Source organism: Protopterus annectens, chromosome 17.part0 (genome assembly GCF_019279795.1).
Source record: "Protopterus annectens isolate FY-2018-M chromosome 17.part0, PAN1.0, whole genome shotgun sequence".
Lineage (NCBI taxonomy): Eukaryota > Metazoa > Chordata > Ceratodontiformes > Protopteridae > Protopterus > Protopterus annectens.
Window position 1 is genome coordinate 421,293,330 of NC_056751.1, and position 13,943 is coordinate 421,307,272.

The 13,943-nt window shown below is 41.8% G+C and overlaps 1 protein-coding gene across 3 annotated transcripts in view; it reads left to right on the top strand.

The window, feature by feature from the left end:
• Window positions 1–13,943, top strand: part of NR1H2 (nuclear receptor subfamily 1 group H member 2) — a 1,405,479-nt gene that overhangs the window by 880,629 nt on the left and 510,907 nt on the right. The gene's annotated exons all lie outside the window — the stretch shown is intronic.

Genomic DNA, 13,943 nt, shown 5'->3' on the forward strand with positions numbered 1-13,943 from the left:
TGTCTCAACAGGCCCCTTTTCCCTTATTAGTCTCCAAGACCTGTGTTGATGCAGGAGACTCTAGTTCTTCAAGTACATCAGAGCCATGAACTTCTCCTGTTCCAAGCCCATCTTGATCCAAGGCTTGGACTGTTCCACAAGAAAATCTATAAGTTGCCACTCTGCAGAGGTAGAACTGTCCCAGTGTTTGGGTTCTTGCCATTTTTCCGTCTCCTTGTTTAGGTGCGCCATATTTGTCCAGAATGTTTCTAGTGTTGGCTGGGATTGCATGATGAGGACCTTCATCAGTGCCACAGTTGATATGGGTGTCATCCCATTCCCACTCTGGGTTGATCTTAGGACTCACATGAATGACACTCTTGCCTCTTCACAGGTGTTGGTGGCAGTCCCATTAACTTTTGTGATGCATTCTTCTTTGGCACCGTTGGAACAGATTTATTGGTGCTGATCCCCCAACTTCTAACATACTTGACTCTGATTTCTAGTCCTCAACCCTTTCTTTGATTCTGATGCCTTTTTTGGTGTTGGGGTCCTTGGCATTCAAAGTGTCAGCACCAATATTAATATCAAGATTTCTCTTGAAAAGGGTCAGCAAGGTGCTCTGCTTAACATGTATGGGAAATCTATTCTAAAGCATGGGCAGTCTCTGGGTGAGGAACCTGTCCCTCCAGCTTGTTCTGTTGATTGTGGTAATGAGGTTGAGGTCTCTGGAGAGTGTGGTGTGGAGGGACTGGGATTTCTTCATATGTAGCATTTCTAACAGAGCTGGGTCAGACATGGCTTTGTAAGTCAAGCAGAGATTGCCTCTAAGTAGGCGATAAGAGACTGAGAATAACTGGATTCTTTGGAGTCTGTCCATTTAAGACGTGTTTAATGCTAGGATCCTCTTCATGAGGTACTTCTGTGGCCTCTCCAGCTGTTGCAGGTGTCTAGTGAGGTACATGCCAAATTGGGCATTATACTCAATGATTGGTCTAATGAGGGAAGAGTAGAGAGAGACAATGACCTCTCTCTTCCTGGATGCAAAACCCTTGGTAATGAGATGTGCCACATAGAATGACTTTCTGATCACAGTGGCAATGTGGTGGTTGAAGGGGAGGTTGCTCTCAACCTGCGTCCCCATATCTCTTATAACAGCTTCAGTGTTCAGTGGGCTTCCATCAATGTGGTAATTAGTGGGAACTGAGTTTTTACCAAAGGTGACGATGACACATTTTTTTGGCGTTAAGCTTAAGGTCATGGTTTTGACACCAGTCATTGGTCTCAGTGAGGCCTTTCTGTAGGATGTCTGCATCACTTGGGGAGTTAATAGTGGCTCCCAGCTTGCAGTTGTCTGCGAACTTGGTCAGCCAGAGTCCCTTTGTGTTGGCGTGGCCTTCTAAGAAGTACATTATGAAAAGGAGACGACCCAGGACCGATCCCTGTGGGATTCCACTCGTGACTCGTCAGCAGTCAGACTTGGCGTCCCGCTACTTTCACACTGTGTGTTCTATCTGTGAGCCAATTTGCAACCCACCTAGTGATATAGGGGTTGATGCCTAGTTTGGTGAGTTTATCAATAATTCCTGAGTAAGGAATGGTATCAAAGGCCTTGGCCAGATTGAGGTAGGCTGTATCCACTGCCTTACCTTCATCCACGGCCCTGGTGACTGACTCAAAGAAGTCAACCAGGTTGAGCAGGCATGATCTCCCTTTCACAAAGCCAAACTGCATGGGGTCTAGAGTTTGCAGATTTCGTATATCTTTGTTAATCAGGTCCATGATGTGCTCCATAGCTTTACATATCAGACTTGTCAGGCTAATGGGGCGATACTTCCCAAGGTCTGTAGTTGCTCCCCCTTTATGGAGAGGGATGACTGTAGCAGCGCACCATTCGGCTGGGACAAAGCCTGAGGTGAGGCTGTGACTGAACAGGGCACACAGATGTAATGCCAGTTCGCTTTATAGTTCTTGTAGAACACAGCCAGGGATATTATTGGGTCCAATGGAAGCTGTATTGTTGGATTTGGACAGTGCAGCTTTAACCTGTGCTGCAGTAATGCTGGGTGCCTGGGATTCTTTTGGTATTGTGATTGGCCCTTTAGGAGGGGAGAGAGGGGTAAAGTTGGCACTGAATCTGTCGGCCAGTATGTTGGCAGTATCTGTTGACCGAGTATAGGAGGTACCATTGTGTAGTATCTCAGAACAAATCTGGGTATTGCCATGGAGGTTCTTGATATAGCTATAGAAGGCTTTGTGATTGTTTTTAGTGTCTGCCGCAATTTTGCCTTCATAGCTGGCTTTAGAGGATTTGATGAGGGATCTCAACTTTTTGTTGAGGCTAATAAGGGAGTTTTTCCAGACTTGAGACTTCACCTTTTTCTGCAACAGTTTCTTCCTTGTGTTGTAGAGTTTATTAATGGGAGGGGACCACCAGATTGGCTTCCTTTTTTAGGAGGAAAGCGTCTTGGTTCTGTTGGGTATGGGTAGTTCCATCCATTTGTGTACACATTCGTACAGTGCATTGTTGTATGATTTGTTAGTCATGCAGCTGTTTTCCATTGGCATGGGTGCCGTGAAGTTAACCAGCTCTGTTTTTAGAAGTCCAAAGTCAGCTTTAGAGATGTTTTTAAGGTGGTTACCTTTGTGGGGGGTGTGGGTGAGATGTGGATTCCCATGGTGATTAGTTTATGGTTGGATCTGACCAGGGAGGGCTTGACTATTGGTGTAGAGCAACGGTCGCCCATGTTAGTAATAACCAGGTCAAGGATGTTGCTTCTTTTAGTGGAGGTCAGAATGAGCTGGTTCAGGGCATTGGAACTGATGAATTCCAGGAAGCGTTGGGCCAGTGTATCGGTGCTTGAGTAGTTTTCCCAGTTGATGGAGGAGTCGTTGAAGTCTTGTAGTAAGAGAGTTTTGGGTTGGACCTTGATAGATTCCAGGGTGCTTAGGAACGTGGAGTGAGAGTCTAGGGGCATGGTTGGGGACCTATAAGCAGGCTATGACATGAATCACCATCTTACCCAGTATAAGTTGTACCTGGAGTATCTCAGATGCATTATGTTGGGCTGGTAGTCTGGAAGTGTGCATATCCTTTATGAATATGGGGACACCACCTCCTTTGGACCTTTGGTCTATGTTTCAGGGCCAAAAGGTGTGGAATGAGTTATAGCCTGGTATCGCAGGGGTGCTTTTTGCTGCTTTAAACCAGGTCTCCGTTACAGCACAAATGTCGATCTTCTCCATTTTGAGTAGTGGTTTGAGTGCGTGCAGCTTGAGATTTAGACTTCTAGCATTGAGCAGCATGACCCTCAGGTTGCATTTATTTATAGCTGTTATGGTGGTAATTTGGTCTTTGGAACACCGCCTAAAAAGGCACTATAGGGGTGGCAAGAGCCTTAGCCAGTACCCGGAAACCCAGGGGTGACAGATGCAGGCCATCTCTGACAAAACATCGAGGTCTGTCAATCATGTCATCCTCTTTTTCTCTTAGTTCCTTTTTGCCTTTAGGCTGCAAATTCATTCTGAGAGATACAGGGGAGAGCAGGTGCATTATATTATAAGGGAAGTAGCTCAAGTATTGGTGCAGCTGAAGTTGCTGGGATGAATCTGCCTGAGGACTGATTTTCCCAGTAGTATAACTGGATAGACTAGGGATAATGAAGATACAGCAGTATGGTAAGTATATAACTCCTACATCAGGAATAAACTTTCAGTCACACACACAGTTTAACTTGGCACAGTCGTACTTCTAAGAGGAAACTGGATAACTTCATGGATATCACTTAAGTTCCAAGTGTGGGTTCCAGGGCATCAGTCTCTGATGGTCAGTAGGCTTTCTACTTGTTCATCAGACATATGAACTTAAGAACCTCTTATGCTTAAACTTGAGTCGACAATACATAGTGAAGTCTAACAAAGAAAGTGTGATGATGATGCAGCTGATATGTTTTTGCTTATGTTCAATGTTAATGTGTGGTTTAATAGAGTAGGCAAAACTTTGCAAATGATGATACAGACTGTGTTACTGCAGGCTAGAATAGATTTTGTTTAGACAGAAGAGTATTCCAAGACATTTTTGTAGGTTATTTTTGAAGGCTTGGTTGATATGCAGTTTTCCTACATAAGGAAGAGTTGATTTATTGCAGAAGAGAGACAGTGTTGTAGAAAGAGTTACTAATGTAATGTAATGCATATCATTTCCTTGTATATTCATACAAAGTTGGCAAAAAAAAATGTGTATGTTGGGATTGTACACCTTGACATTTGTGATGCTTGAAAAGTATTGCAAAACATGAAGATGCTAAACAGGAACAAAAGGATGAGCCACTCCACAGTAAAAAAATGCACCTATTCAGGCCAAATTCAATAAAACCAATTCTGGACTTTATTGAAGAAAATAAAGCAAATGATGAGCGCTTTCATCCTGACCACTTCAGAACTTCAGATAATGAATTAATTTACACAAACCATTTATATAGTATAGAGGAAACTGGGTAAGACAATCATTAGAAGTTAATAAGTTATTTAAAATGATACACCCCCATAAAGAAAAATCATGTAAAAATCATGCTTTATATATGAAAACTGGTTAAAATGCATAAATAAATGTGGAAAATTCAAATTGTATTTTAAAAGCATAATAAAATATATAATTTAATAGTACAGAAGAAATATATATTTTTTTAAAAAACACTGTTATCTTTCTAAAGCTTTTAGTTTCAACAGAGAGCTAATGGAAATGTGTTCATTTAGGCCTGGCCAACTTGATGCACAGAGACGCAGTTGCCAGTAAACCTCTCTCCTTTCTAACAAAAGTGACCAGGCACCACCTCGAGGTTCTGTTTTAATATTGTCAATGAGAGTGAAGTGAAAAGAGTGACCAGTATTTTCCATAATGTGTTTACTAAGTGCATTTGTATCTTTTTTTGATTTTCTATCATATAAATGTTTGTAAGTTCGGTTCTTTAATTTACGGTCAGTTTTTCCAATGTAAAAACAGCTACAACAGTTTCATAGGGCACAATAAATGATCCTTTCAGATTCACAGTTAAATTTTTGATGTAATTTCACTTCAAAGTTGTTTATCAGAAAAATGCCCCCTTCCTTAATGTGTTTGCAATATTTATACATGCCACAATTTTTCATGTGCCCAACATGATTCACTCCCTTTGGTTTCATCTCAAAAATGTTTTTTAAGTTTCTGCCTTTCTTGAATACTATGGTGGGGTGTGAATCAATGAAAGGTCTAATGGCTTTCTCTTGGTTTAGAATGGTCCAATTCTTTTCCAAAGTTTTCCTTAATGCAAAATTGTCATTGGTATATATAGTAATAAAAGATGTCTTGTAGTCCCTTTTAAGTTCTTGATTCTGCACACTTATAGACTGGGTAAAATTACTGGTATTGGTGATGCTGATGTTCATCGTGCTATGCTGCTGCAGTCATCACACTTGGGTTATCCTGCCGTCAGGCGGTCCCGCAGTCGGCCTGAATTCCAAAGCCTTGGTCTGGCGTCGGTTGTTGTCGCTTCTTCCCTGATGTCTGTGCGGCAAGGGTATAAAAGTGGCAGCTGATGCCATTTTCTTCAGTCTTTCTTGTCGCGCGGTGCCCGAAGCAGAAGTAGTTCGCACGTGCTGGTTGGCCAGCTCCTGAGATTTTCGAATAGAATTTCAGCCAAAGTCTTCTGTAAAGCTAAGTACCCCGTTGGGGAAACTTTTCTTGTTTCAGACCGATGTCAGACAAAGTTAATAATTGTATTTCTTGTGGGAAGCAAATACCTCATAAGGATTTTCATTCTTATTGTATTCCTTGCCTAGGCCCAGACCACAACGTTTCTGGTTGTCGGTTTTGTGCTAGGTTCAATAAATGCACTATTAAGCATCGGGCTGATACCGCCCAACATTATTTTGGCAGAAAATTCAACTACATTATGTCATTGGAACCTCCAACAACCGCTATGTTTAAAAAACGCAAGGACAAAGACCGGCAGCCATACACTTGCCCACCTTTTACCCAAACCCACAGAATAAAGGAGAAAGACTCCTTCACTCTTTGGACATTCACAGACAGTTACGTTACTATTTGGACAAGACAAAGGCCTTCTGAAAATCTGACCAACTCCTTGTATCCTATGCACCAGGCTCAGAAGGAAAGGCTATTTCAAAACAGACCATCTCCAAATGGATAGCACATTGCATCCACTTTTGCTACTCACACCACGGGAAAGCAGTGCCTGCTAGTATTAGGTCTCACTCTACCAGGGCTACAGCAACCTCAGCAGCCTTCCTCCGAGGAGTCCCAACAAAGGACATTCTGGAGGCAGCTACCTGGAGTTCAGTGCACACCTTCACCAAGCATTACCACCTTCCTCTATACTCAAAAAACAGAGCTGGGTTTGCCACTGCAGTGCTGCAGGGCATCTTAGCTGCACCTAACCCAGTTTAGCTCCTACCACCCAACCATAGCTTTGGGACTCTACCCAAGTGTGATGACTGCAGCAGCATAGCACGATGAACATAGTACAGTTTTGTACCTACCATAAATGTAGATGTTCGAGTGGTTATGCTGCTGCAGTCCAGGTTACCCTCCCTCCATCCCCTCTACCTAACAAGGCTTTTCTTATACCTCCATGTACTTCAACCTTTGGGATGCATGTCTATATGGTGTATTTGCTTACAACTAGTACCATTGTTTTGCACTAAGGTATGTTTTGCAAGCTTCTTATTTTCCCTTCTTAGTTTGGGGGCACCTGACATCTGGGGCAAGAAAAACTGAAGAAAATGGCATCGGCTGCCTCTTTTATACCCTTGCCGCACTGACATTCGGGAAGAAGCGACGACAACCGACGCCGGACCAAGGCTTTGGAATTCAGGCCGACTGCGGGACCGCCTGACGGCAGGATAACCCAAGTGTGATGACTGCAGCAGCATAACCACTCGAACATCTACATTTATGGTAGGTACAAAACTGTACTTTATCAGTGTCTGTTATTAAGGGGCTAAAATGCCCTCTCTCCCTTTTATTTACTATTTCTAACTTAATGTCAGTAATAAACTTACACGGGTAGCCTCTTCTTGAAAACATGGCTTTCAAATTGTCACATTCGCTAAGGAAATCATCCATATCTGATACCATTCAGGCCGCCCTCACAAACTGTCCCTTTACAATAGCTTTTTTCTGTTTCATTGGATGTGTACTTGAAAAATGAAGTAAGGAGTTGGAATGTTTCCTTTCTGTATATTTTTGAAACAAATTTGTTGTTGGTGTGATCTTTAATGAAAAGAACATCTAGGAAAAGCACCTGCTCCACACTGTAGTTGTGTGTGACTTTCAAGAAAGTGGTGATGGAATTCATGTACGATATTAAATCTACTATATATCGTGGTGGTGGTGCTGCGGTAGCATTGTCGGCTCACATTAAGACGCTGTCCGGTTCGATTCTCAGTTAGAGCGTCTTCTGCCTGGAGACATGCGTGAATGGGCGTACCTTCGTTGAAGGTTGTGCGTCAGGGCTGGTAACCCGGCATGTAAAAATCAACTACAAATCATTAGCGGACCGGAATTCCACTGTGGCGACCCCTAACCAGGAAAAGCCGAAAGACAGAAACAACAACAACAACAATATTAAATCTACTATATGTTCTGGGGGTCCATCCCACAAAATAAAGATATCGTCCAAAAAAATGGGTGTAGCATTTTACATACTTAAATATTGGACTGTTGAACAAAAACTTTTTTTCCCACTGGGTTACAACAAATGTTTGCATATAGACCCCCCACATGAGGAACCCATTGCTACACCCTCCTATTGCAAATAGATTTCGTGATTAAAGAGAATAAAGTTGTTTTTCAATACAAGTTTAAGTAGGTGTGCATATACGTGAACCTTGTTGTGTTCAATGCCTTTTTCATATAAGTATTCTGAAAACCATTCTAAACCTGTATTATGTGGAATGACAGAGTATAAGTCTGATATCGATGGTTTAAAGGACATAATGGGTTTGAAGTGGAGTGTTTTTGAAGAGATGTAAGAAACTCCATGAGTCCCTACATATGTGAGTTTTAGAAAAGACCAGTTCTTTAAGCCTTGTGTCTAAAAGTTTTGCAAGAGGGTGGGTGATGGAACATTTTGCGCCCACAATGGGTCTCATGAGTGGTTGGTCAAGGTTGCTATGATGTTTTGGTAACCCAAACATCACTGACATTTTAGGATATGACACAGTGAAATAATTTAACTCATCAATGGTAATGGACCCCTCAATAAACAAATCCTGTAAATCATTTCTAATGCTGTAAGCTGTATGTAATTCATTAAGGGAGGATTTAGCATATGCCTTCCCATTAAGAATGTGCAACATCTTGTTAGCATAATCAACCTGGTTCATAAGAGCTACACTTCCACCCTTGTCGGGTTTCATTATTCTAACCAAGTCAAGAATGCTTTTAATGTCTTGTAGTATGGTCTCCACATCATTGTCCATCTGTCTTTTCTGATAAATCCTTAAAAAATTATAGATATCTAGTTCACATATTCTTTCAAATAGTTGAATGATTGGGTGAAGGGGAGGATTAAAGGTGCTGGACATGGCTAAAGGGTTGATAACACTTTCTAGTGATGAATTCTGAAAAAAGACCCTAAAATTCAACTTATGTGTGTATAATTTTAAGTCAAGTAGGATGTTAGAAATGTCCGTAGGTTGTGAAGGTACATAGCTGAAAACATTTGAAAATAAATCACAGTGCGCAACACCAAAAACCACATCAGAAAAATTATACACCTAAAATCACCATCACAATTGGCAATAATGTTACAGTGGGGTAGTAAATAATCAGATGACATAAAGAATCATTAATTAATTCCTGTTGGACCAAGTATGATTCTGTGCCCCCCTCTCCCTAGGATTGAATCCCTCCTTGTGTTCCATTGAGTGTTGGGGGGTAAGTGTTCCCCTGGTGAGTTCCCCAGGGTTGATATGAAACTGCAGTTTTGTTCTTTATTCTCTACGACCGTCTTAGGGTTGGGAATTCTTGTGGGTCTAAAAAATAGTTTTGGTCATTATTAACTGTAACACAGTTTGTTTCAGTGTTGTTGGAAGAATCATTACCAGCAGGAGTGTAACCATGGTCAGGGAATTTATTGCCCCATTCCTGAGAGGGAGGTGGATTGGGGTAAGCAAATCACTTCCCGTAGTCATTTTTATCCCCGAGTTTTTTTTTTACCTTACGTGCTGTTATAGAGGTAGATAACTGCTCAATACTATGAAAGATATGTGCATGTTCATATTAAATTCATTATACTGTGTGTTCACTAATTCTTTTATCAAGCTCAGAAACATTACTTATTAAATCATTTATCAAAACATCATTACTTTTCACAATAACTTTCATATATTCAACACCATGAGAATCAAAAAGAGCCAAAAGTTCTTTATGCAGGTTGGAGCCTGCTATCAAACCACTAGGGTAACGCCACATTCTAAGTCCCTTAGGGACAATATGCTCTTTTATACATTCTAAAAAATATGCATTATCAAGCTGCAAGTGCTTGATCTTACAAAGTTTATAATCAAATTCTTCTAGATAACTTGAATATTATTCACAGAAAGAGTACCTGTTGGTTGTTTTTCACTGTTCGAAACAATGGCTTCAGTAAGCCAGTCCTTTAAAACTGGAACAGAACCTCTGTGGCTGGAAGGAACACTGGATCCTGCAAAAACTGGTTGAGAGTTCAAATTAATAGTTCTCTGTCCACAAGGAATGGAATGTTCATCTCCATTACTTAATCCAGTTCTTGAGGATGTAGAATTCAAGGAATTAAGGCTTTGTAGTGGGTTTCCATCATTCAAAACACTTTTGTAAACTCGTAGAGACAACCACTGCTTCTCCTCGTGTGCTCTGCGGGCGTCTGACGTCATCGGGGGAGTGGCTACGTCACCAGGGGGTGTGGCCAGAAGAGAGTCAACCTTTTTGGTTATATTTTGTACAATAGCTGTTAAATTCAAAACGGCATGCTATAGAGTGTTAAAATCAGTTTCCTGATTCACAAGAGGAGCAGATAATTCCAAATTGTCCTCGTTGGCCATCAAAAAACAGTGAAAAAAGACAAAAGGAAAAACTGTTGCAAAACACGAAGATGCCAAACAGTAACAAAAGGATGAGCCACTCCACAGTAAAAAAATTGCACCTATTCAGGCCAAATATAATAAAACCAATTCTCGACTTTATTGAAGAAAATAGAACAAATGATAAACGCTTTCGTCCTGACCACTTCAGAACTTCATCAGATAATGAATTAATTTACACAAACCATTTATATAGTACAGAGGAAACTGGGTAAAACAATCATTAAAAGTTAATAAGTTATTTAAAATAACATACCCCCTTAAAGAAAAATCATGTAAAAAACATGCTTTATATATGAAAACTGGTTAAAATGCATAAATAAATTTGGAAAATTCAAATTGTATTTTAAAAACATAATAAAATATATAATTTAATAGTACAGAAAAAATATAATTTTTTTTTTAAAAAACACTGTTATCTTTCTAAAGCTTTTAGTTTCAACAGAGAGCTAATGGAAATTTATTCATTTAGGCCTGGCCAACTTGATGCATTGAGACGCAGTTGCCAGTAAACCTCTCTCCTTTCTAACAAAAGTGACCAGGCACCACCTCAAGGTCCCTTTTTAATATTGTCAATGACAATGAAGTGAAAAGAGTGACCAGTATTTTCCATAATGTGTTTACTAAGTGCATTTGTATCTTTTTTGATTTATCATACAAATGTCCGCAAATTTGGTTCTTTAATTTACGGTCAGTTTTTCAATGTAAAAACAGCTACAACAGTTACATAGGGCACAATAAATAATCCTTTCAGAGCCACAGTTAAATTTCTGATGTAATTTCACTTCAAAGTTGTTTATCAGAAAAATGTCCCCTTCCTTAATGTGTTTGCAATATTTACACATGCCACACTTTTTCTTGTGCCCAACATTATTCACTCCCTTTGGTTTCATCTCAAAAATGTTTTTTAAGTTTCTGCCTTTCTTAAATACAGTGGTGGAGTGTGAATCAGTGAAAGGTCTAATGGCTTAAAACTGACCGTAAATTAAAGAACCGAATTTACGAACATTTGTATGATATAAAATCAAAAAAAAGATACAAATGCACTTAGTGGTGGATCTCTCCCACCTCAACCTTTTTTTACGAGTACCCACTTTTTGCGTGCTTACTCTCCAGACTCTGTTCTGGTGGTGCTACAGTAGCGTTGTCGCCTCACAGTAAGATGCTGTCCAGTTCGATTCTCAGCTAGAGCGTCTTCTGCGTGGAGACATGCATGAATGGGCGTACCTTCGTTGAAGGTTGTGCATCAGAGCTGGTAACATGGCACGTAAAAATCAACTACCAATCATTAGCGGACCGGAGTTCCACTGTGGCGACCCCTAACCGGGAAAAGCCGAAAGACACAAACAAACTTTCCAGACTCTCTTCCCCCTTCCCATGCCTCAAGCATTTCTGTCCATTTTAGACATCAAAGATGCATAGCTGCGCACCCCTATAAGGCCCAACTACAGGAAGTATTTAAGATTTTCTGTGGGTTCCTCGCATTTTCAGTTCTCTGCCATGCCCTTTGGACTATCCACTACTCTGAAGGTGTTTACCAAGTGTCTGGCTCCAAGGGATTCAAATGTTTCCTTACCTGGATGACCTCCTGTTCCAGGCAGGCTGCTCCACTTCCCTACACATACAACTCCAAAAAGTCATCTCTGTCCTACAGTCACCCGGCTTCAACATTAATTACCCCAAGTCCAGTCTATGCCTCTCTCGGGACCAAGTTTTCCTGGGGTGCAGAATAAGGACAGATGTGATGAGGGCATTTCTTCCACCCCAAAAGATGGAAAGCCTGAAACTGCACCTGCTTTCTGTCCTACATGCTACCACTATGACAGCAAGACAGCTTGTCAGACTCCTGAATCATATGGCTTCCAATATACTCATGTTACCATTAGCAAGACTCCACATGAGAAAGCTCCGGTGGTACCTGAGGTCCACATGGACCCAGCACACCCACCCCTTGGGCCAAAACCTTCCCTTCCTAACGAAGAAGATCCTTTGGTGGTTGAACCAAATCTCCCTCAACCCTGGACTTCCTTTACAACTCCTTCCCCTAGTCCAGGAGATGTACACAGATGCTTCAGACCTGGGATGGGGAGTGGCTTTGGGGTGCTTGAAGGTGCAAGGCCCCTGGACAGCCCCTTTCAAGACGGAGCACATCAGGGAAATGAGAGCAATCATATTTGCTCTGAGGGCCTTCAACACATTCTGAAACAAGGACCTGCTGAAGTTGTTCACAGACAACACTACAGTTCTCTGGTATGTGAGCAAAAAAGGGAGGAACAAAGTCTTACTTGCTATGCAGACTTAGACTCCAGGCTTGGGAATTAGCAGCCCAACATGGAGTCACCCTGCAGGCAGTTTATATCCCTTCATCTCAGAACACTCAGGCATCTTGAGCAGGTCCAGGTCACAATCCCATGAATGGATGCTACACAGGGATGTGTTCCTGGACATAGTCCACAAGTGGGTTACACCACAAGTAGATCTGTTTGCCTCCCCTCTGAGCAGACAACTTCCACTCTTTTGTACCAGGGTGACCAGCCCCTTTGCGAGGGCAACGAACACCTTCTCTATGTCATGGAAGGGGATGTTTCTCTATGTATTCCCCCCATTCCCACTCCTACAAAAAGTCCTTTTGAAATTTCAGCAGGACAAACCAAAAATCTTGTTGGTGACTCCCTTTTGGCCAAAACAGCACTGGTTCCCCCTCCTTCTGCATTTAGCCAGGGGCAATCATCACAAGTTACCTCACAGAGTGGGCCTTCTCACACAGGACAAGGGATCCCTAATCCATCACTACCTGGAATCTCTGAACCTAACCCTGTGGGTGATAGAATCCTGATCCCTTTTAGACAGCTCTACACCAAGGACGTGCTTAAAGTCCTGGCAGAGGCCAGGAAACCCAATACTAGGAGATCTTATATGTCTTAATGGAAAAGATTCTCCATCTGGTGTCTACAAAGACAGCTAGACCCATTTCAAAGAGAGGTCCGGTTAGTGCTGTCATATCTGTGTGAATTGTTGCAAGCAGGGTTGGCATATTCTTTGGTTAAGGCCAACCTAGCCCTTCAGGAGGCCAGTTCCTCCACCATGGGACATGAATTAAGTCTTAGAGAAGCTCACAGTGTGCCCTTTTGAACCAGTATCAAAAGCTTCTCTGAAATATTGCACTTGGAAAACTGTGCTTCTTGTGGCCCTGACATCAGCCAGAAGAGTGTCAGAGCTTCAGGCCCTGATGTCCACCCCTCCTTTTCTACTCTTCCTTAAGGATAGAGTGACCCTTAGGACCAACCCCACCTTCATGCCTAAGGTGGTCATTGTGCTGTCCCTGAAACAATTTATTCAGCTTCCTACCTTTTTCCACATCCAAAGAATGACAGTGAGAGTCCTTCACTCCTTTGATGTCCACAGACAACTTAGATTCTACCTGGACAAGACCAAGTCAGTTAAGAGATCAGAGCAACTGTTTGTTTCCTTTCACCCAAGAGCTCTGGGGAGAGCAGTGACAAAACAGACCACTTCTGCCTGAATTTCCAGGGATGTCTCCTTTTGTTAACACCTATCATGGCAAACATCTTTCCTCAGAAATTAAAGCCAACTCTACTAGAGCCATGGCTTCATCTGGAGCTTTCTTCAAAGGGCTGGACACTACTTCCATTCTAGAGGCAGCTACCTGGACCTCTGTCCATACCTTCACCAAACACTACAAACCAGGTCATATTTCAAGGTCTAGAGCAGGATTTGCTAAGGTAGTCCTGCATGGGTTCTTGGAGAACAGTTCCATACCACCCTCCTCTTCTTCCCTTTCAGCTTTGGTATGCACTGAAAGATTTTGAATACTGCAACAT